The following is a 25,186-nucleotide window of genomic DNA, read 5'->3' as shown; positions in this document are numbered from 1 at the left end:
CGCCTTCAATTTATGTTCTCGTATATAATGTCAGTTTTGAAAATAATAAAAGGCTTTATGAGACATACTAATGCTGCTGGTGATGTTACAAAGCAAAGCAAACTGAGGTAGCAGATGGCTCCAGGTGCCCCACCTGAAAGTCCAATCTAGTATAAAAAAATGCAATAGCAATCTTTTTAATTTAAAATGGCTAACTTACCTTATTTAGAATCATTCAGAGTGAGTCAAGATATGCCAAGCAAGTTCCAAATGCTCAGGAATGTGTGTTATCTGGCAAGGTATAGAATTCGCTGCATGGCTTTCTGTGTATTTGCACTGCTGAAAGCATTCCCCTAGCTGACATTCTGAGGCTGATCTACATTCCCCATTTTCTTCTCCCTCTCTCTCCGTCTTTCTGTTGTGTGTGTGTGTGTGTGTGTGTGTGTGTGTGTGTGTGTTTTGGGGGAAGATTACAGCTACATGGAACTTCACAATTGACATAACTCATTTACATGCATCATCTGATTTAGTCCCCCAAACAAGCTTTACAAGACATGAAACAGCTTGATTAAATGATTTAACAAAGGTTACTGGCTTGTGAGTGACAGAGTAGAAACTAGAATGTGATTTTAATTTCATCTAGTTAAAAAAAACAAACAAACAAACCTCAGTGAGCCCTATTATGGATAGCGCTATATTAGATCTTGGAGACAGATTGTGAACAAAGAAGGGAAGAGAGAGCAAACAAAAACATGTTTATAACAGTTGTGATAAGTGCAATGCAAGAAAAGTAAAGATTGCAATGGGAATTTATAGGCAAGCCATAATCTTGCTTGTGTGTGAAGTTTGGATAGAAAAACTGGCTCAGAGATAGGACTCTTATCTTCCCAGATCATGTCCTGGATCCTCCCAGATCATGTCCTGGATCCCTCCACATGAGTTCAACCCTACTGGACTTTACACTCTGGTCAGAGAATCGTAACACTATATGAGAAAACAAGAACTACAATAAGAGGACAGTATGCTTTCAATCAACCGAAATATATTTGAAGTTTTACCCTTTTATAGATAAACTTTAAAGTATCATTTCTTTAAAAATTTATGTGTAATAATTAAAAAAATTATAATACATCACTTCCCCTTTTCTTTCTCCTTCCAACCCCTCCCATGAAGCCCCTCCCACTCCCTCAAATTTATGACCTCTTTTTTCATTAATTGTTGTTACAAACATGTTTGTATATATATATATGCATATATATACATATATATAAACACACACATACACACACACACACACACAAAATTTTCCTAAATATATAAATACAACTGATTTTGTTACCTGTTTGTATATGATTTCACTTGGTATTGGTATTGGAATACCACTTGGTATTGGTAATCAATTGGAGTTTTTTCCCCCTTGAGGATGGTAATGATCTCTCCCACTCCCAGAATTTCATGGTTGCCCATAATTCCTTTTCTAGGGTTGAGGCCTCATGAGTGGTCTCTCTTCCATGTTGGCGTGTCCATTTGTGTCATTATTGGTCATGTTTTGTGTAGGTAGCCACATTGATAAGACTTCATGGGTGTAGCCTCTCAGATGTTTCTAGGAGACAATTTCACAGCAAGCTTCCTGTTCCTCTGGGATTTGTAATCTTTCTGCTTCATCTTCTGCAATGATCCCTGAGCCTTAGATGCAGATTTTGTGTTATAGATGTATCCAGTTGGGACATTGGATACTACACAATCTCCTGTTCCCTGCAATTTGGTCAGTTGTGGTTTTCTTTCATAGTCTCTGTTGCAAAGAGAACTTACTTTAATGAGGGTTGAGGACTCTTCTGTGGATATAAAGCTAAATATTTAGAATTTGGTTAGGAATTACACTGGTTTTGTAAGGAGGCAATTATGGGTTCTCTTCCAGGGTCCATGACTTCATGAGCGCTGGGTATTTTGTTAGGATTCCAGTACCTGACATGGTTTGCCTCTAGTTGAGGAGATCTGAAGTGCAATTAGAGAGCTATTAGTTAATACCAAGGTATGCATGACACTATTGCTCCCTTAGGGATATCATGCCAAGTTGGTCATTGCTTCATAGGCATAATTGCTGTGTAGGACTATTGGTTGCATCCCTTCATTGGAAACTTGCATGGCGTTTTCTGCTAGGATGAAAGCTAGTTCTCAGGGGTGAGTCTTGTAGATCAGATGCAGCTTGGTTCCTCGGGGTACTGTGTCTGCGATGCATAGCATCTTCGAAGTAGGGACTTGTCTTGCACCCCTGGTGGGCAACCAAAGACAACAGCAATAGCTTATAGTATTTTGGGGATCTTTTGGATAACCCTGACTGACAACTCAAAATGGAGCTTGTCATGCCTGATGTTGGGATTTTTATTAGATGTGTGGCTTTGGGAAGACTATTGTCAGTCTAAATGGAAAATTTTTATTTAAACTGTGTGTATGAATGTATGTATGTATATACACAGACTTATATGTATAAATATGTGTAATTTTAAATAGGTAGATAATAATAATGTAATTCCTTATGACTTTTTCAGACATCTTTGTTATTACCCTCTATTCTCCTTCTGTATTTATTTCCCCCACCCTAATTAATGTCTCCTTGTTTTTTTTTCCATTTCTCTTTCAAATCACTTGCATCCTATTATTCTCTAATCCCCCTATCACACAGTCCCCTTTTTCTAGCCTGGTTTCTGTAGATATTCCAGATTATATATTCACATCTGTAGACTTGGAGAGAGGAACCGCAGAAGAGGGAGAACATACAACATCTATCTTTCTTTTTTCTAGTTCTACCCATGAAACATCTTAAAAATGTTCGGGAAATTGTTCTAGTTGGTTGTTACAGTGATAAACACCATTGCCAAATGCAGCTTTCGGAGGAAAGCATTTATTTGGCTTATACTTCCAAGTTCTACTCCTTCACCAAGGAATGCCAGGGCTAGATCTCAAGCACAAAAAGAGGCAGGAGCCGTGGAGGAAAGCTGCTTACTGGGTTGCTTTCTCTGGTTTTTGCTCACCTACTTTTCTGCCTGGGGGGTTGCATTGCCGGAATCCTCCCACATCAATCAATAACCAAGAAAATGCCCTATGGATGTATTCATAGACCAATTTGATGGAAGAAAAAAAAAAACAACCAAACAAAAGACAAATAACAAACCAACCAACTAAGCAAAAAACCTCAGCTGAGATACATTGTTTGCAGGTGACTGTAGATAGTGTTAAGCTGACAACCAAAACTAACTAGCCCAATCATGATTACGATAAATTAGATATTTGGTAATAGTTTGAGGTCAGAAAAAAATCTATGTCAGTCTCTTGAATGTCATTAAAGACAATTTTAAAGATTTATTAAAATGATTTTTAAAATTTAAAAAGTGTGTGTGTGTGTATGTGTGTGAGTGTACAGGTCTAGATGTCAAGTATTTGGTCTCCTGGAGCTGTAATTACATGCATTTCTGAGCCATCTGACTTGGGTGTTGGGAAGTAAAGTTGGGTCCTGTGGAAGAACAGCAAGTACCCTTAAGTGCTGAGCCATCTCTCCACCATCCCCTTTTACTTAAATTTTAATTAATTTATTTTAATAGTTACTTATCTCTCTCTTTGTATATTTAAGGAATTTTTAATTAATAGCATCCCCAAGTCTAGAAAACAGTGATATCTACCCTAGCACGATTTTCACCTCCAACCACTGCTTTTGATTTTATAATGGGAAAAATCTTTTTACTAATTATACATCAAAGGCATAAAGTAGCGCTTTTACATTTATGTGAGAGATAGAGTTAAAAATAACATGACAAACCCCTTGTGCATACAGCTGTCTTGGGAAATGAGAATAAACAGAGAATTTCAGAGTGAGATTATGTACACTAGCTAGGAAGTTTCCTAGCAAGTGATTGAGTCGATCTTTCTATAAATGGAGGGTGAGAGTCAGGGCAGGTGAAGGCTAAAATTGAAATCTTCTCAGACAAAGAGAAGGCAGAGACTGGCTGGGGTGAGAATGGAGAAAATTTTTGATCTCTGTGGCTCTTTCTGTGGAGAATTTTTTTCCGTCTCTGCTCTTGGCCTTGCCTATATCTATCAATAGATTCTGTTTACGTCTTAGCTGTGTTGAAGGCAACCAGACCGGCAGAATGCCCTCCCTCATTGGAATGTGTCACAGTGTAGAGGGTAAAAGCAATCGATGGCCCTTCCTGGCCCCCACCTTTCCTCCTGCCCTTATAAATACTTTTATTTGCATTCTGTCACTGTGGTTGTGGCTTCTCCCTTTGCTTTCGTCCTTTCTACTTGAAAGTCATTAATCTGCAGATGCAACTAATTAGCCCTTTGCTGTTCCAGGGGCTGAAAACCTTGCTCACTCATCGTCCTAGTTTATTGGATGCCAGAAAGCATACACGTGGGGATCAATGGCTCTTGCCAATAGAGAGAACACTGTGCATAATTACACACTTGCCCCGGTCAGCTATAAAATGAGAATCGCACAGAGCGCCTAAAACCTGCCTCACTGTAGTGCAGTTACTTAAACCATGGGCTTACATTTCTTATTTTCTCAAGTGAGTTGTGCCCATTCAGTGAGGTGAACCATCTCAATCCATCTTCCTGAAGAGCGAGGCACAGAAAATTAAGTGAAATTGGGTGCATTTCAGCCCTGACATTTTTCTCTTTGGAGAAAGGTTGAACTCAGGACCTCAGGGTTGGTCTAAGAATGGAAAGGCCAAATCACTTTATCTTATTTTTTCAATATGAAAAGAAAATAAACCCAACCCTCTTGATTCCAAATAAAATAAAAATGGAAACTAACATATTTTGCCAGGTGCTCAAAAAAGCATATACTTAGCTCCATGAATCCACCAACCTAAAACAAAACAAAACAAAACAAAACAAAAAAAAACCAACCAAAACCAAAAAACAAAAACAAAACAAAACAAAAAAAAGATAAAACAAACCACAATAGACTACATGCCTCCAGAGAAATTTCCTTATTTCCTTAAAGGAAAATAATTTTTCTTCAGGTGTTAAAGCTAGTAAGCACGAGGGCGCCACTGGGAATCAGGCTTGATAGGGAATTAAAGCAACAGAAAAATATTATTTCCTAGTTACGAACATTACATTTAGCGGTATATTGTCTATGTGTGTCTCTGTGTGCTTGTACTGCTTATATGTATTTGGATTCAGTGAGGGTGTTGCACAAAAGGGAAACCAAAAGTTTAGAAGTGACAGCAGAAAAGGTATGGGGTATATTCTATTCATGAGGAAAATAATCTGGAATTATTATTTGTGGTGATTTGGGAAGAATGCATTTGGCATTTGGGATACAGGGTCTTACTGAAAGGAGATGGACTTTAGAAAGGATGTTCTGTCTTCACCAGCCACAGCCCCTGTTCAGATCCATGTGCTGTATCTGAGCTCTGATGAGCAGCTGTAGTGAGCTCGGTCCTTTTAGACCCTGTGATGAGATGTGATTCAGGATGCTCTGTCTTAACCTTTGCCCAGTGCTCAAATCGTTCTTTGTGTAACTGGGAGTGTATGGCCACGAACAAATGGAGTTATTTCCTTCTTTCTCAAACAAGTAATACGCCTTCTTAAAAAAATATTTGTTTTAGTATGTGTATTAGTGTTTTGCCTGCGTGACTGCATGCACACCACATGCCTGGTGACCATGGAATTCAGAAGAGGGTGTCGGATCCTCTGGGTACCGGAGCTACAAATGGTTCTGAGCAGCCATGTCGGTGCTGGGACTTGAACCTGGGCCTCCTGCAAGAGCAACAAGCGCTCTTAATCACTGAGCCAGCTCTCCTTGTTGGAAAACCCTTGGAGGACTTCCTTAAGCAGCGAGGGTTTTTTCTTCTCTGCCCTGGGAGCCGGGACCCCACGACCTCCACGTGACATGAGTGTCACGTGATCCTTAGGACACTTTCAGGCCTTACTCTCTTTGGCCTGAGAAGAACCTGTTCAGCCAGCACCCGGGATTCCTGGAATACATTTCCATGTTAATGAGGCCCTTCAGTACCTAGGCCCTTCAGCCAATGACATTCGTCCGCTCTGGATATTGCCCACCTCCTCCCCAAAAAGTTTTATATAACCCTTCCTGATCCGGGAAGGTTATTTTCATTCCCGCTCACGGACCACCGCGTCCCCAGTTCGTCATTTCTGCTTCCTTGTTCCTGAGGACTGGTGACCAAACGAGCCCAGGAGCGAGGGAGAGCCACCTCTCCAGACACAAAGACAAAGGATATTTTAAGAATCATCAACAAAGAGGACCTCCGTCAAATTATATGTCTTAGAAAAAGGATTTTTGTTAATGTTTTTTTTTTCCCTTTCCCGTTTTTCTCTTTTTCATCCTTACCTATATGTGTATCTGTGTGTGGGTGGGAGGGAGAGAGAGAGAAAGAGACTTTGTGTGTCTCTGTGTGTGTTTGTATGAGTGCATGCTACAAGTATGTGAATACCCAGGGAGGCCAGAAAAGGGCGTCAGATACAATAGAGCTGAAGTTACAGTCATTTGTGAGCCAACCAGGTTGGGTGATAGAACAAAACTCTGGTTCTGGGAAAGAGCAACAATCGCTCCTAACCTCTTAAGCTGTTTCTCCAGCCCCTTCACCTGTACTTTTAAATTAAGAGGCGTAAAGGCCATCCACTGACGCCAGTACCCTTAAATTAATTTTGGTTTCAGCCATCCCTATTTAGTTCTTTATCCACCCTTACTGTTTTCTAGAGAGATATAATCCTATCCGGGCAATGACCTTTGCTTTTGAATGCATAGTCAAATTCAACAGTTATTGATGTGATTTTTGGATCACAAATTCATTTAGGAATTGCTGTCACAATAAGCCTGCCTCACGACAGCAAACCGAGCCGTCTCATATCCTCATATGTGATACTTTCAGCTCCTTTGTGATACTACCTCATATGTGATATGTTCAGCTTTAAAAGATCCACAGACAAATTGTTACCTTTTTTTTTTTTTTTTGGAGTCTTTGGTTCCCTGTACGGTTGAAAGCAAAAATTATGAAATAGTAGGGAAGTTGAAAACATACAGTAGGCCAAAGTCTGTTTTTTTTTTTTTTTTTCTAAATACCAGCAGATTTCTGGTTTAAGGTTCAAGTGCAAGTTTTCCTGACTTGAGTCTAAATGTGGTTGGTCTACCTGCGTGAGTTTTACACTAACTATATCTTAGTTTCTGCCTTGAAAGCAGAGGGTGATAAGCTACATCAGGCTGTATTGCTAAGCAGTGTGCAGGGCGTGGGAGACAGTTGAACTTAAAAGTTACCACTGACCTAGGTTAATGTCACCTATTTTGGCAGGCACGGCATATCGTCACGCTGTCAACCCCCTTTAAAGAACTAAATCAACTTTTCTTCAGCGTTACATATTTGCAACCTCTTTTCACTAGGGGGAAAAACAACTTGTGCGAAACTAGGAGCAGAATAGGTGTATAAAATTGGTCTACAAATAAGACATTTATTGATCATTCATAAGAAATGTATTTAAAAAATTTGTATGTTTTCATATCATTTACCATTTACTAAAGAAAGAAGTGAATTTGCCTACTTCAAGCTTACCAGAGATTGGTACAATTAACAAGGAGGCCGATTATTTGGAGCTGGCTAAGGTGGGCCATTCTTACTACCTTCGTTCATTACCCTCAGGGAATGGTTTTGTTAAAATTTGTTCTGTTTAGATTTTTTTTGACTCAAGCCATATTCAGCACTATGTTTTGAAAAGCAAAGAGGCCCATGCTTTCAACATTGACTTGCTCTGTGTTGGTTTGGGATGACTCTGGACTGTGGAACCCAGGAGGGAATGCTTAATCAGCCTTGTGGGCATTGTTTACCCAGCACATTGCTTAACAGTGGGCCCATGCTGCCCCTCCACCCGGAAGTTTGTAAACCATGAATGTTGCCATTTAGCAACTTTTTAACTTTGGTTTCTCTTTCCAACTTTCCCCATTTCTTTACTAGTAACATTTCTTTGCTAAGTTCTAGTGAATTCAGCTCAACAAACAATCGTAGAAAAATTGACTATGTTTTTCTTTTTTGAAACACGATCTTGTATTGCATCTCGGGATGGTCTTAAATTTCTGAGCCACCTGACCCACCCTCCCAAATGCTGCGATTAGAGATGTTTTCCACAACCAAAGCTTTAACTGAACATTTTCTAACTTCCAGACACTGAAATAATGACTGGAGACATGAAAATGAATAAGGGTAGTCTTTATCCTTACAAGTCCTTGAAGACCTTGCGTTTCCTAGGCATAGCCTCACCATCATGGCCCTCCTCATTGTCAGCGTGCTCTTCAAGTGCAGGACTAGTCACACTGCAGGAATTGTGTCCTTTGACTCTACTGTGAGGATTCTCTTTCTGGAATTATAACTTTTGCCCCAATGTTGAAAGCTTTCGTTTGAACCCTAGCTCCTTCCAGTTGCCCTCACGTCCCTGTAAGGCAATGACTGCCAGTATCTCCAAAGTATTTTTTTTTTTTTTTGTTAACCATTAAGGAAGTCCTGGGAAGCCTGGGTGTGGCTGTCTGACCTATCTACACTTGACATTTAAATTCGCCGTCTATGTATGTGCTATAATGTGTCAGTGGTTGGCAAGTGTTAGGCTTGGATGACTCGGGCTTGTTTCAGGTGGAAGTAAGAGAACAATGTGGGCCACGTGACACAGAACCTCAGAAGACTTTAGACTCTACTCAGGAGGTGGACATTAACCTAAAAGCTGAATTCCTGCCAGAAGGATGGTGAAACCATCTAGTTTGAGATCATTAACTTTTAACAACATGATATACTCTGAAGTGACATTCAGAAGAAATGGCTAAATATTTTGAAACAAAAAAGACTATTATAAAGAATCTCATTAACTTTAATAGGCTGTTTACAATAGCCTGTGTCTACATAATTATGGGCTTTCTCTATACAAAGTGAATTTATTGGTCGTTTACTAATACGTTAGATATACATGATACCCAACAGCTTGATGTTTAGAATAAAAGCCTCATTTGCATTAATGCTGGGAGTTAGCTGGGGATCCCAACTGTCTGTATAAAGGAGGCGCTCTCTACTCACCAAGAGAATTAGAGTTGTTGGTCAGACTGCAGGAGGGACTAGTGTTCACTCAGAGCTTCTGTCCCAACAAAATTTGTTTTCCGTGGGTGAGGATGGGAGCAGTTTGGGCCTTTACCTGGATTCACCCTTCCAGATACAATGGAGGTTCTGGTATCCTATTTTTACATGCAGGGCTTAATGCTGAACCAGACACCTTCAGCTTAGTAAAAAGTATGAGGGCTATCCAAGCTAAAAGACACTTGGAACTTCAGCGGACACTCTATTTGAATATCTAACAGGTCAAATGAAAATCCCCTGGGATTTTGTCTATATGTCCAGTTGTCCTCACTATCCAACTATGGGATGGAAAAGTACTCACATTCAGTGGATAAACAGATCAAGGACTTGGAAGGTCATGAGGCAGTAGGCCTTGGATTTTGTCATGGGTTCTTTTTATTTTGGGGCTGGAGTGGTTTTGGAAAGGCATGTGACTCCTACCAGTCTCTTTAACTGTTTATTTAGATCAACCTTGTTAAATTTAAAAAAAAAACATTCCACTTTTTTAGTGTTGCATTCATGCTGCTTGGAGGTGGAGCTGTTATGTGCTTCTAGATGAAAATACAGCCATCTCTATGTGCAGAAATGGCTGAGATTAAAAATTCGTGAATGTTGCTGAGTTGCAATAGACACAATTGAAAAAATGTCATCCCTCGTGCTCTGTCTTTAAGAGCAATGATTAATGTACCATTGCAGGATGATCTATGTGCCCATAGATTACTGCCCGAATCAGGGTGTCTGCTTTGTGACTTATTGTTTGCCTGCGTTCATTGAACATTTTAGTTAAAGATAAGTGAGGATTAAAGCGCTTTCCTTTTTGTCTTGGCAAGAATTTTATTTTAAAAAGGAAGGGGGAAAAGTGGGAAAAATCAGGTAGCAAAAGAGCTGCACCAAAGCATGGCTGAAATTAAGCAAAAAAAAAAAAAAAAAAAAAAAGCGAATTAATCATTTATCTGTGAGGTATATAAAAATTATAACAAATACTTAACAGCAAATAAACAGTAGATAAACCTCTGCCATGATAGCTAGCTAGGAATCAATACTGTTGTATGTACCACAGGATTACAGAGATGGGTGCCTTAGCAAACCATGTAATTTTAAAACTCTTGGAGAACAGCTAGAGAGGAAATGAATGAATTTCAGGTGTCTAAGTCAGAGGAACTTGAAATGGATACGCATTACTAATCGCGATCCATTTTGCGATGTTTGCTATTTGTGTCCCCCTTCCTCCGCCCCCTGTGGTTTTTCTTTCCTACTGTGGCAGAAGACTGAGAAAGCAAGCCGGTCTTTTTAATTTATTGCATTACATTAGTTGCAGGATAAGATTCTTTGAAGATGATTGTCTTGTGAATTCCAGTTCCAGATCAGTGGACATTTGGCTGGAAGGATTTATATTGTGTGCTCAGAGAATTGGGCTCTAAATCAGTGTGAGTGGAGGCTACAGAGGGCTTTGGTTTTACAACTGCAATAACTAACTCGCTGAGGAAGTGTATATGTGACCCTTTTCTGATATGCCAAGGGAAGTGTGTGTTTGATCATCATTGCTTTAAATTCTAAGAGGCAATACAAGAGAAACATTAGCTTTCCCGGGGCCTTGGGCTTGTTTCGCTTGGCAAAAATGATTCCACATAAAGGGAAAATAGTTGCATTACTTTGCAATGTGTAGGAGAACTGGACTTTTGAATCCACAGAAGAACACTTAGATTGAATTCTATCAGGATCAGGAGACATTTTAGACAGAAAGTAGGTTAAATCCCTTTGAGCATTCCTTCTTTCTTTGCTTCCGTTCTTCCTGCCTCTTTTTCTTTCTTTTTTTCTTCCTTTATTCTTTTGTTTTTTTCTTCTTTAAAAGAGATTTTTTCTTAAATTGATGGCAAAAATATTTCCTAGAAAACCCAGAAAAGTATAGATTCACTTTATCCATTTATTTATGTTTTTTTTTTTTTTTTTTTACCCAAGCATTTAGTTTTCAAATTATTAAGTACTCACAGAAGCGGGGTTCTGCTTTTATGGGGTGCTTTGTTTGGCTCTGGGAAGAACCTGATAGGTATGTCAGACAATACAAAACTCTTTAGGGGCACAGAGGGAGTGCTGGAGTGCCCAGAAGAAGAGTGAAGAGGAAAGATGCTATGTGATAACTTCATGACCTCCTGAAGTACAGCTGAAATTGGTAGATCTTTATGCTTCTTGTACTAGACTGTAAGATACAGTTTAAATGAGATATCAAAATCCATAGATGTCAAAATCCTGGCAGTCTATAGGTGTGGTGTACTAAGGCGGAAACCCACACACATCTAAACTGTGGTTCTGACCTGTCTTCCTTCAGCATAGAATTAAAAATCTGCTGAATTTTTTCTTTTTACAAGTTTAGTGGTGCATTTACAGCTGTCTAGTGCACAGTTGGGCAGATCCCTTCTCTAACACAGCAGCCTTTTGACTGTCCGTTTTAAGTCTGTGGTCAACTACAACCCATAGGCAGCTTTTGTAATCCACACAAAATATTGAAAAACTTTCAGCATCCCAGGAATTGATTATTTTTCAATCTGAAAGCAGGACTTCGTATTTATTGCTCTAAATTTCCTTGACTTTGCTATAATGATCCAGTTTAAAGATAATTTTTAAGCTTTCATTTTGACATCTCCATTATTATCTCTTCCTTCCTAGTCTGTGCCATCGTTAAACTTGTTTAAAAAGCTGCCTATATCTTTATCTAGGTCATTGCTACAAATGTAAAAGGAATCAGGTGGGAGGAGAGGGAAGTATGTGTCCTCGCAAGTCACTTGCTTTAGAATATGTTTAAGCATAAGTCAGTTTTGCCAGGCATGGTGGCATCCATCCTACTGAGGTACTGGCACTTCGAGGCAGGAGGAGTTTGCCTGGGCTCTATGGTAAAGCCCTCTTTCGCGGGGGTGGGGGGGAGAGAAAGAGATCAGATATGTATTATTGTCCAGATGGCCCTATAGGCGTTATATATACATTGGCCAATTTCCCAGGAAAGCCGCTATCTACCTGATCAGTTTCTAGTTCATTCTTGCTATTGAGGTTTAATTAAATAGCAAGTATTTTCACTCTCTATGATGGTCAACCTTGGTTGTTAACTTGACTGTATTTGGAACCAATTAAGCAAAATGTCTCTGGGCATACTTGTGAGGATAGTGAGGCAGGAAAAACGCACATCACGTCTAGGTTTCACCTTCTGGCAGTGGTGCAGAAATACACCTCTTTTTGCCTCTTTGCCTTTGTGTTTTACTGGGGAGTTCACCTACCCTGCTGCTGCTTGGCCACATTTCACAGACATGGGAACTCAATTTTGTGGGCCTTCAAACATGGACTGAAGACCAGTGACTCTTTGAGAATGCTTCAGCCCCAGACTCGGACTGCTGAGGCATCCGGTCCCATGGAATCGATAATCACTAGGCCCTCAGTCTTTCCAGGTTTTGTTTAAATCCATAAAAGTCACTGGGGGGGGGGAAGACATGAAAGTAGAATGAGAAGCTGGTTGCAAAGAGGAATGGGACAAGAGAGGGAAATAGGACGAATGTGATAAAAATGCATTCTGTACATTTATGAAAATGTTTAAAAATAATGAAAATATTCTGGCTTAGTAGAGTATGATGGTTTCCCCACTTATTAGCTCATCCAAGTACTTGGGAAGATCTCCACCAAAGTGACCCACCTGGTGCTTTTCCTTGGAGCCATGTCATTTCCTAAGCATCTGTAAATCAAGTCCAGCTCAACAGTTCTTTACTGGGATTGAATTTCAAGTTGCTCATGCAGAATCACAGTTTCTTGCTGACTTTATGCTTTCTGTGTATTAGGCATCTCTTCATGCCTAATGTTGTCTCTTACTTGTCTCACCCTAATGCTGTGAGGATAAGTGCCTACATGTGCAAGCAAGGAATGAGAGCTGTCATAGGATCAAACCTTTCCCATAAGGTCTGGAAAAAAACAACCAACCAACCACCCACCCAACCACCCCCTCCCCAAAACCCAACAACAACAGCAACAACAAAAAACCTCCCCCACCAAAAGCCAACCAGCCAACCACAAAACAAAACAAAACAGAACAAAACAAACAAACAAAATCCCTACCCAACCCATGCAGCTGGACTCCTGGGCTAATGCAGGAGTCTAATTACTAGAACGTTTGTGTTCTTGATTTGTTTTTAATCTGCATTTGAAATGTGACAACAAAATCAAGTCCCAAATCCAAAAATGACAAGAAAACTGGAAAAAAAAAACTTTGTGTTTCCTATAAGATTATTTGAAGCCACAGATTAAAGTTAAGATATTGTGAAACTTCTACAGTGCTAGCAAGAAGTGATGAAATTGTATAACTTAGAGGCCATAGCTAAGTATGGGGTAACTACACATTGCTCAATAGACCAGCCACAAGCACTGTTATAAGTATGCGTAGGAGAACATTCTCCCAGCTTAGACGAGCTTCCTTGGCTTCTAGCTCAGCTTGCAATATCAGTTACCACTATTTTGTTTTTGGTCTTGGAGAAGAGGTAGGGAAGCTTATTTTGGATCATCTCTCTTATAAAAGGCATCTATTTCACATGGTGAGAGTACGTGTGTGTGAGCGCGCGCGCACCTAATAGCAAAATATTTAGTTTAAAAGTAAGACAAATAAAATCGGCTCTGAAACATTTCATTAGTTTTGCACACTTATTTTGTATTTTTGTATTACCTGGCACATATTAATACTCTAAACATCTGTCCTAAGACTGAACACATTCTCCCAATAACCATCCACAGTTCTTGAGGGAAAAGACGAGGGAAGTTTAGATTGTATTTTCATCACAATGGCCCCTTGTCTCTATTGCATATTTTGGTTCAAAATGCTCCACTCTGCAGTTTCTTCCTCTTCAAGGATGTTACTGTGGAAGGGACACCCCTATCTCACTGTCTCCGGGCACATTCTTCATTTTGAGACACATAACTTATTTATTATGTTATGCAAATAAAGGTACAGCCAGTGGTTTAGAATGTGCCACGCACTGTGAAAGGCAGAAAGAAAAAGACCCTATAAATACAGAGAATCTGGACCAGAGAACATTTTATTACAAGCCCCGCTCCTTTCTTAAAGACAGTAAACATGATGAATTTCTCTTTGCAACTGAATTTATGAAGATAGATGGTTCTCTCTGTGGTTGTTTTAGCCAGGTTTGCCTTGAGGTCTGAGGCAGAGCTGCAAACCCACACAGACACATTCATTGCCATCTCTAATGACAGGATGCCATGTCTTATGTGTGACTTCAGAAGGTGGCACACTGTTTTACCATGGGAACGACAACGTCTCCTCCTCTTTCCATGTGGCAGTGGAAGAGCCCTGGTATTTTCCTCAGGAGAAACTTGGGCTGCATTAATTCCTACTAGTTCTTGTGGCACACTTTTCAGAGGCAGACCGATAAAAAAAAAATCTTTTGCTGACACTTTCTAAAATGTCAACCTAGAACTTGGTGGCACAGCTTTGTATTCGATTCCCATTCATTCAGTTCACACTTCGGCTTTTTGCTGAGCTGACACAAGAGGGAGAAGTAAAAGCGAGGGGGAGAGGGAGGAGGTGGAAAGCCTGTGAGCTCTGTGCATAAATGCCTTTCTCGCTCAACTCTCTGTTCAAGCCTGAGTGCTCATGTACGGCCACGAGAGGGAATGGGCTCCATGGTGTTAATGATGACAGCGCGCATCGTTGGGTATGCAGATCACAGAAGAAAGCCATTCTGCTGAGCTCTAATTCCATCAGGATCATTTACCTTTTGAAGGATAGAAAAGAATGCATTGAAGATCAAAATCATCAGCCTTATTTGGCTTCATCCAAGATTTATGGCAGCTGCTTTTTCAAGGGCAACTGAGAAAACCAACTGCGGAATTCACATCTGTACCATTTCTTGTCTTTCAATATTTTATAAATGTTATGAGCAAAGTCAACCTCTGGGGACATTAAAATTAAACAACCCCCGTCCCTTCCCTATACTAGGGCCAGCGCACATATCAATAATCTCCGTATTTAAATATTCTCATCTGTTTCATACCTTTTAGATGTTTCAGAAGCTTTTGTTTAGTTTACTGTTAATTTACTAGGGGTTATCATAATGGAGGATTTCTATCTTTGTGGTATGAAAGGCATTAAACTTTGATTTAAATTGATAATAATAAAGTGTCTATTATTTCCAGCTTCATATATGAATTCATTTTTTGAAAAAGCAAACATTCAGTGGGTATCAACCGTTTGAAATGAAGACATACTGTTCTTAATTTAAATACTTTAATGTGCAACAACAACCACAGCAGCAACAAAACCTCATTAAAAAAAAAAGACTAGAAGGACATTTGCTGTGATCTCGGAGGAAGTAAATAAGGTTGCTATGGTTCTCAGAGATGCTCTGATTAGTTTTGACAGCAAGAAATATATCTTGCATCCATATGATAAAAGACTATAATACAAGTGAGGCTGATACAGTGGCTCACAAATTATCCTGAGGATCAAGCATCATGGAAAAAAATTGATAAGGCAAATTAGCTTTCTATTTGCAAGCTTCTCATGAGCTCTGAACTTTTCTTTCTTCATAAAACACTTTTAAAACAGCCCCCAGTGGCGTCACTCCTACAGATCTTTGTGGTACTCTCCATTATTTACAGCAAACAAATGCTTCTTGTGACCAGGTTTGCCGGTGTTTTGACTCTTCTATGCTCCTTGTCACAAGGAAGGTAAAATATTAAAATCCAAGAAGAAGTGGATATGGGCTCACTGAGTGAAGTCTGACCCCAGGGAAATGTCGGGCAGCTGTTGCTGAAGGGAATGGTGGAGCCAGAGCGTCCTCGGTTCAAATCTGTGTTCTTCCCCAGTACCTGGGTCACCTTGGACAAGTTTCACATCTCTGATGTTAAACTCATTAGCACCCCCCTCCAAATGGAGATATTGGTATGTCCTTCATTTTGCTGCCGTCAGAGTCAAATGATTTAACACAAACATTTTGTGGCAGGAATGATGCTTGGTGCGTAGAAAAGGTTAAATACAGGTTTTTTAAATAAACCTTTTGTTATTAGGACTCATTCTGATATTCACAAAATGGTCGTAAGCATCTCTTCTATCCATTTATCTTTGAGAGGACATTATTCATGTGTGGGACTCAGATGACAGACAAGAAAAAAAAGGAGGGGGCACGGGCAGAGAAGAAGAGAGAGGGGTGGAGTTGAAGAGAGAGAGAGAGAGAGAGAACACATGTGACTTACTTGAGGCATGTCTTAGGAGCCAGCTGGATCACAGTCCGTGCCCCACATCCATCAATGCACTCTTCTTGGCCTGTGTGTTTCCTTCAGCCTTTGCCTTGCCCTGCTGTAGTCATCTTAAGTTTCTTGACAGTTTTAAAAGCATACTGTTTTTTCTCCTTCATGTTCTTTGTGTTTACTGTGTCTTATACCTGGAACAAGTGTTTTCCCAATTTTAGCAGGGGGGAAGGACAGATTTCCTCACCTCTTAGTCATTATCTCCTCAGGAGGGGCTTCTTGCTCATGCTCACTAAGGTAAATCCCTCACTACCATTCTCTACACAACAGCCTTTCTACTCCCCTAACCCTTAACCTAAAATTGTAATTCCCGAATTTTTAAAATCATCTTATAGTGTCTTTTTTCTTTCCTTCTTTAGCTAGTTGGTTTTGCTTAGTATAGAACACACTAGATGATGATGATAATGATGATGGTGATGGTGATGATGATGATGATGATACGATGGTAATAGTTACAGTAAGAATACTGAGCGCTTAAGCAGCTCTGCCTGCCTATGTACTGTTATTGTTCTGTCTGTATTTGTGCTGTTTAATCCTTCCTGAACTAGATGATGTCATGTGAGGGTCAATCTTTATTTTCAGTGTGGGCCGGGAGAGAGACACCTCCATTACTAAGTCAGACTTCTGGGCGTGCGCATGAAAGCATTTGTAGAGATAATTGGTGAGTGAGTGGAGGATCCAGTGTGCTGGGTTTTCAGGGGGAACAGAGAGGGAAAGTGAATTCTGGTTAGTGGGGGCACGCTCTCTTTCTGCTTCCTGGTTGTCATGGAGAGAGCAGCTCTAGCCTGTTCCATCCTCTTGGCCATGGTGCTCTGTTTCACTGAAGGTCCTCTGGGAGCCAAAACTAGCGTTGACTACGACAGTAGGTGCTGTCATTTTCTTATACTGAAGATATAGATTAGTCAAGCTAGCCACATGAGTTACATAGTAGTAAGCCAAGGACGAGACTGTGAACATGTAATCTAACAATGAAAGCACAGGTCTACTTCACTTTTCATGGAAACTTTCGTAAGACAATAGGGTTAGGACACACTACCCCGTAAAACAAGATGTTGGCATTTGAGAAAACAGTTCTTTTTTATTACTATTATTATTATTATTGTTATTATTTTTGCCCTTATCCTTCCCTTCTGATTCAGGCCCTAAAAATTTCTTGGACTTTCTCCTAAAGTACTAAAAATTTATTTCAGCAGTGTCTTTCCTATGTCCAAAGGGGGGAAAGACATCTTCTCATTTTATTAATCCTTTAAATTAGAGATGCCACGAAGAATCTGAAGCAAACAACTTTATTAATTCTCCTTGTTACCCCCAGGTCATGTCCTCTTGCATTTCACCAATCACAGCTGTCTGTGATTCCTTTTCATCATCAATCTTAGAGTGAAAAGTCACCCACTTCTCAGCTTTTATTTCTGAGGGATCTTTGCCATTAAACACCCATGTTAAAAACAAACAAACAAACAAACTCAAATGCTTTTGACTTATGAATCTGTATTTTGGTAAAGATCTCTCAGCCGTGAGCCTAGATGGGTGGCAGAAGAAACCTTTTCTCCCCGCTGTCAGATGTGAGCCTGAAAATGATTGTAGCTTGGCGCTTAGCCCCTGTCTCCTCTCCTCTGCCCATCACCCGATTTTTATACATCACTACCTCCTTATTGCAGAATGGCATTAGCTTCTGTTTTTTTTTTTTTTTTTTTTTTTTTTCCAGCTGCTAAGAAGTGGTGATTGGATTTTTTTTTTTTTTTTTTTTTTGTATTCGTGTTGCTCAGAGAAAATATTGGGGGAAATAATAAAACTTTAGGAGGGGATATTTGGACTCCTGAGAGAGTTTAAACACAAATCACTGGTCCTAACCTCTGTCAAACGAAGCCATCTATCGTCAACATATGAGCTGTGCTAAGCAGTTGTGGGGTGATGCATCTTTCCATCTTAGGCTTATTTCCTGCTGAGATAGGGCATTTTTCACTCCAGCAGGCGTTCCCGGGGCTTCTGCTGCAGTCCTTTTGTTCATGTCTCAGATACTAGTTTCCTTATGGTGGAGATGCAGTGCTCTACCTGGACCATGGCTCTTGCCCTACTCTGGAGCTGTGTGGGCAGTGGCCCTCACGTTAGGTGCCTGTGGACAGCCGTCGTGGGGAGTCAGCCTATGTGTTTTAGACTGCTGTGGCTGTCACTTTGCCAGCCAGCCTTTTACATCCCCAGCTTTCTTTTATGTTTGATGTCGGCATGATGACTCGAGGGTGGAGCCGCTTCTTCTAAAGAGTCAAGTTGTGTGAAATTTGTGACAGTCGTTTTCACACAAGACACGTTTTTCCTTTTCCTTTTAAGATCTAGATGACTTTTAGGGTAATAGGAAGGGTGTTAATATTTTATTATTATAAATTATGATCATACCTTATAATCGCGAAGTATGTAACTTGATATCAATACTAATATATAGATGCATTTATTCCACAGATGTTTGCTGTGAGGCATGGGTGTAGTGCCTAGCCCTGGAATTACCATAATGCTGAGCAAAGTCGGGAGAGTGCCTGCCCATGTGGAGCTGCAGCCAGAGGAGGCAGAAGGCTGTTCTGCAAGCCCCTCAGTGTAAAACCACAGCCCTCATAAGGGACATAAAGGAGCAGCCATTCTCCAGGGACTGATCTCAACAGGGAGGTTAGGACAAGCTTCCCAGAGAAAATGGCTCTGAACTAAGCTGTGAAAGCTGAATCAGACGTAACGAGGGTAGAATTTATGAAATACCCTGTCCTTTTGTAAAGGGATTTCCCAGTCATTATTTCACTCTTGCTCTCCCACCAACCAGTGAATCCTTTTAACCAGGTGATGACTTGGGATCAAGAGATGCTCTGTGAGTCGCCTCATGCCGGTCACATCACTAGTACAGGCAGAGCGGGGACCACACACGTGTCTTCTTCCCTCACCTCTGAGATGGTGCAACAGACTTGGGAGCAAACTATGCTCTCCTGGTTATTGTTCATGCAAATTACGCTCTCCTAGTTGCTGCTTAGCCATGGGCATGCTCACGTGTAAACTGGTGGCTGTCAATGCTATTTTCACAGGGCTATGGAGAAGATGAGATGAGCTGGCATAACAGATTAGCCGACATTCCTTTTTTTGCTTTAAGCCCTTTCTTTTTGACCAGTTCTCTCTGTGCTGTTCCGCACTTGGAACACTTGGAACACTCTACAGAGGAGGGAGGCGTTCTGTGAGAGGGGGCGGTCTTGGAAATCACCCCAGGATCTTGTATGTGTGTTAGTTTTGGCTAGTCTTCATGGGTGTGTGCACTTAAATAGGCCCTTTCTAATACACCACGGTAGGACACTGCACATTTACTCTTAGCAGTCTAGCAACCGCATATATTTGATGCAGAAACTTAGCTTTCAGCATAGCTGTGGAATGCTGATCATTCTAGGACCAGAGCAGTATGTATGTATGACCTACCTACATACACATCTATCCATCTGTCCATTCATCTATCTATCCATCCGTCTATCTATCTATCTATCTATCTATCTATCTATCTATCTATCTACCTACCTACCTACCTGTCTACATATGGATGTATCTATCTATCCATCTATCATCTGTCTAAATCAGTTGCCTTGCTGAAGCTTCATTTCACTCAGTTATAGTTACTAATTACATTCATTGGATACATTTGCTGCTTCTCTTTTAAAATGCGCTTCTGGCATTTAGATTGTATGGCTTTATTTATTTTACTTTATTTTAAAGACCAAATGTGGCTTCCGTGAAGCAGGCAGCTTGAAAAAGATGGATTATAGAACAAGAGTCCTGACTTTGAATCCATTCTGCCACACTTACCAGATGGGTAACCTTGATTGTTCGACTTTTTTGGTCCTTGGTTTTTTCATTTGAAAAATGTGGAGACAAATAGCTTATTTATAGACACTGGTTAGACAGGCATGTTGGCTTACACCTTTACTCTCAGCATAGAGAAGCAGGGCGATTTCTGACTTCAAGGCCAGCGTGGTCCCACAGTGAATTATATGACAACCAGGCTCTGCAATGAGACCATGCCCAAGCTCTCTCTCTCTCTCTCGCTCTCGCTCTCGCTCTCGCTCTCTGTCTCTCTCTCACAGTATCCAGATAAACAATACTTTACAGATGCTGGCTTTATAGGAGAGCTTTGTTATGTGTGAAGTGAGGATAATACTTTTATTAATGTGATTGGAAGGGTTTAGTCCAACACTTTCCGCAAGATGCTCAGCACAGGGTCTGGTAGATGTTAAATGCTGGTCATTATTATGATGGGTGAGATATTATGTTAAAAGCTGAAAGGGCTAGACATCAAACAAGGCTGTGTGTGTGTGTGTGAGTGTGTGTGAGTGTGTGTGTGTGTGTGCGTGTGTGTGTGTGTGGTGTGTGCAGTGTGTATGTAATGTGGATGTGTGTGGTGTGTGATGAGGTGGTGGTGATGGTGGTGTGTGTGTACATAACAGGAGATAGTTAGGATGTTCTGGAAGATGTGGTTTCAGTAGACTATGATTCTGAGTCATTATCTTTTGTATGAATTATGTCAGCCTTGAATCGTCTCTTTTTAGAAAGTCACTGGGCAAGTGATGTGTTTTCTGTCAGGCTTTTTTTTTTTTTTTTAAACTGTTCTTGATTAGACTTCAGGACCAAATTTGCAACTACTTATCTTTGTTATTCTCACCTTCAAATGTTCTACACGGGTAGTTTTTCTAGGAAACCACAATGACTACAAATCACTGAACAGAGATGGTACAGGACGATAGAGTTTTGACAGATGGAGTCCGGCCGTGGAGTCTGATCACTTGCTGTGCTGCTGGTGCAACTCCTGAATGGGCTGGAACCTCTGAAAGGTGATGAATACTTGGTAGTTATGATGTACCCATGAAGAAAAATAATGGTAGAGACGAGGAAAGGGCCAGAGCACAGGGGCTGTGCAGGAGGATTAGAAGCTGGTTATTATGGGGAGAGGACGGTATCATAGCTGACAGGAAAAGGGGGGTTACAATAACGACCATTTGTTGCAGCTGTCAAGGACAATGACCGGATACCTTGAAGAAGTGGTATATTGCTGATTTGAAGATAAAATTGGAAAGCTTATTTGATGCATGGTCAATGTGTCATAGACTTGTAAGGAAGGACACCGTGACAATGACTTTCTATGTTCTTCCAAGTCTTGACATTCGTAAGAGCCTTCCAGCCAAGGCAATGCTCACTTGAAACCTGTGTGCTTTAGTTAATAAATGAGAGCATAAATATTTGAAAGATGAAATAAAAAATATAGTAGTTTCTGAGTGCTTATTTACCCAAGAAAATAACTGAACTATATGTAAGAGTTCTGAGCCATTACAGATAAGAAAAGCAAACAAGCATGCAAGGAAGGAAGCAAGCAAGCAAACCAACCAGCCCTCCATCCATTTAACCATCCATCCTCCATTCAGCTAACCACCCATTCACCCACATCTATCCAACAAATAATTATATGGTAATATTTGTCTTATATTTTGGTCCAGAAAGTAGCATGAGAAAAAATAAGCATGACAGGTTAGACAGGCAGTTTCCAAATGAGAGAGAAAATAGTTTGTCTCGGGGAAGAAGGTAACCTCCATCTCTTTCTCCTTCCTTTCAGATTTCTCTATTCTTTCCTATGTTCTGGACATTTTTTTTTCAGGCTACTGAAAATTCAGCCTAGTGGAATAGTGTTAAACAAACAGACAAAGTTTTTGGTTAGTGCTCTGAAAGTAAATCCAGATAAGGCCTTGTAGGTCCTAAGGAGGAGTTTGGATTTCACTGTATGTGTGATGGGGAGGAGTTCTTAGGACCTTTAGGCTGTGTCTAGTGGGGTGCAATCTGCTGGCTGTTTGGGGAGAAGGGTAGGTAATGACAACTGGCGGTTCTTTTGGCTTCCAATCTGTTCATTTCTTTTTACCTTTTTGTTGATTTATTTCTCTTGTGTGTATGTGCGGTCTCTCATGTGAAAGTCAGAAGACAGAATGTGCAAGTCAGTTCTTTCCTTCCCCATGACTTCTGAGGTTCAAACTCAGGTCACTTAGGCTTGGCAGTAGACACTTCACCTGCTGAGCCATCTCAATGGTCCAGATCTGTTCATTTCTTTTATGTTGAAGGAACAAGCATTCCTCTTTTGTTATTAGACAACATACTAGTTAATACAGATACAGCAAGGTTTCCTGTGTTTCAAAAAGTTGAAACGAAAACATTTCTAATGTGTGGTTTTACTAGTTTGGTTATGAATAGTCAGACCAAAAAAAAAACATGCTTTTGTTTGAGCAGTTGGATTTCATCCAAATGATAATTCAGTTCTTCAGTGATAAGAGTTTCCTTTACTGAAAGATCTCTTGGCATTCCTGCTCAGGACAAAGAGAAAGTATGAGAAGTGTGAGCCTCTTTTTAAAAAAGAAATCTATGACTGTATCTCTGTGTGTGGAGGGTCCAGGTCTCTGAGAACCCTGAGCCGGAGAGCTCTACAGAGCTCAACTTGATGCTGCTGCCCTCTACATCATGCTCGTCATTAAGGGGTTGAAGTGTTTATTTGATATTTCTAGCATTTTGGAAGCTATATCTAGACTAGCTTATCTATTCTGGAATAGATAAGCAGTATCTAGAATAGATCTAGGTAGCGATGACAAGTTTCTCAAAAGTAAGGAGAGGATCTGTAACAAAAACCCCCCACAAATTACTAAAGGAATGAACTATCATTTTTACCTAGTGTCTGCTGTTTCTGGAAAATCTTTCTGGAGGGTGTCCTGTGTTCATCTGGGCTGTATTCATTGGTGCCTCTTCATATATATATATATATATTTTTAGAAATTGCTATTCAAGGTTGTCTATAGGTGTCTTATAGTGAATTATTATTCCACTCATAACCTGCCTACTTACTATTGTAGGAAACAAAGCATTTTGGATTTAGTGGCAATTCTTTATGTAATGGCTGGGCATATGTAGAGCCCTGAGCAAGCCAGGGAAGATCCAAGGGGACCTGATAAAGGGTACCCTTTATCCAGCACCTATGAAAATACTCTCTAGACCCTTTGGGGGACAGAGAATGAGGGTGGGTGGGGCTATCTTTGGCAACATTTCTGGATGCTTTACTCTGTGGCTTTGGGGAGAAAGTCAGTTACCTCCTGCTACAAGCCCATTTGCCCAGCCGGTTAGCTTTTTTTTTTTCTGGTCAGCCCTCTTGTCATGCAAGGCAGAGTGGTGGGTCTGTCTCTGGATTTCATAAAAGCCTTAGGGGACACTTGGTCCCAATGGCTGAACCCCTCCTTTAGACTGTGGGGCTCTCACCCCTTCTGGGCACTAAGAGTTGGGCCTTATTTACAACAGGTCAGTAGAAACAGAAAATTTGTTGTTGGCATCCTAAAACAGAATTTTGCTCTCTGATAAAAAAAAATAATTATCTTTCTTTCTCGCTCTCTTTCCCTCATCTCCATCTCTAGCTCCATCTCTCTCCTCTCTCTTCCTCTCCCCTCTTTGAGACAAGGTCTTACTATACAGCCCTGGCTGTCCTGGAAATCACTATGTAGATCAAACTGGCTTCAAACTCAAGAAGATCCCTCACCTGCTTCTGCCTCCTGCGTGCTGGGATTAAAGGTGTGTACCACTGTGACCATTTTCCTTTTCTTTTGTTTTCTTTTCTCTTTTCTTTCTTTTTTTTTCCTGAAAAAGTCTAAATTACATGCTTAAAATTTCTTAGACAAGTATGAGCAGATATATGTCTAGATCCTAAACACTGAATTTCTTTTGGCGTCTTGTTTATCACTGCTGACTTTTTCTTCATAAAATTTCCCTCTTCTTTCAGTCACTGCTGAGGTTGGAGCACAGAGCAGAGGCTGATGAGCAGGTTGGACTGTCTGGTTTCCTCTGCGTCACACCTGTGCCGCCAGTTCCGCGAGGCACCAGGGCTGATGCTTTGTCTGACTCAGTTCCTGCTTTTGCTTCAAGATGCGCGAAGTCCGGATGGGGTCTTCACGTTCACCACGCTGGTGTTTAGGTGGGGAATCAATGGATCACCGAGAGTCCCGGAACTACCTTGCGTGGACACGGGGGTCAAAACCTAGACCAGGCTGTGGGTTACCGGAGTAGGGTTGTAGAATGGACACAGTGGCGCCAGGTGCTTCTTTTATCTGAAAGTCCAAGCACACGGCACAGTGCGCCCGGTTTCTGTTGGGAGGGGAGGGGAGACTCCCATCTTGAGCTCCTACTCCTAGATTCTCTGCTTCTGCTGGACGAGCTTCTCTGGTGCAGCACTCTGACAAGTAACACAAACGGAGCCAAGCGGAGAAATTCTGCCGAGACTTCTTGGGTAAACACGCAATGCTATTTTTAGTTCAAGGTGGCAGATGGGAGTCCCGCTGCTGATTGTCGTTACTGTGTGTATGTCTTCAAAATAAAGCCACAGGTAAAAAGGGATGTTACTGTGGCAATTCATATTGTCCTATTGACTGATTTAGTCTCCAAAGAGACAATCTTTGGCCACACCCAGGAGGATTCTCTATTTAGGTTAATTTAATAGAGATGAAATGGTCCAGCCCAGAGGTGGTCAGGACTAGTCCATGGGCTGAGGTCCTGGACTAAACGGAAAGCCAGCTAGTTGAGCATAAGCCTTCATTTCTCTCTACTTCCTGTCTGCGGCCGCAATGTGACCTGCTCCCATGAGCTCCTGCTGCCCTGCCTTCCCTCCCATACTGGACTGTATCCTTGGGGTGTGAGTTGCCTTGGCCTCTGTATTTTATTTCAGTCATGGGAAGAGTTACAGTGCAGTCACGGATAGTGTAGATAATATTTACGAA

The 25,186-nt window shown here is 40.8% G+C and overlaps 1 long non-coding RNA gene across 1 annotated transcript; it reads left to right on the top strand.

Moving 5' to 3' along the window:
- The first annotated feature begins 19,732 nt into the window (after positions 1 to 19,732).
- LOC132646751 (uncharacterized) lies at positions 19,733 to 24,800 on the top strand. The gene is made up of 4 exons (XR_009584998.1): positions 19,733 to 19,811; positions 21,084 to 21,229; positions 23,834 to 23,987; positions 24,196 to 24,800. It is a non-coding gene; the product is annotated as an uncharacterized LOC132646751 (long non-coding RNA).
- Positions 24,801 to 25,186: the final 386 nt, after the last annotated feature.

This window comes from Meriones unguiculatus, chromosome 12 (genome assembly GCF_030254825.1).
Source record: "Meriones unguiculatus strain TT.TT164.6M chromosome 12, Bangor_MerUng_6.1, whole genome shotgun sequence".
In the NCBI taxonomy this organism is placed as follows: domain Eukaryota; kingdom Metazoa; phylum Chordata; class Mammalia; order Rodentia; family Muridae; genus Meriones; species Meriones unguiculatus.
Note: the sequence above shows the minus strand (reverse complement) of the source record. Positions and strands in the feature narration are given on the sequence as shown.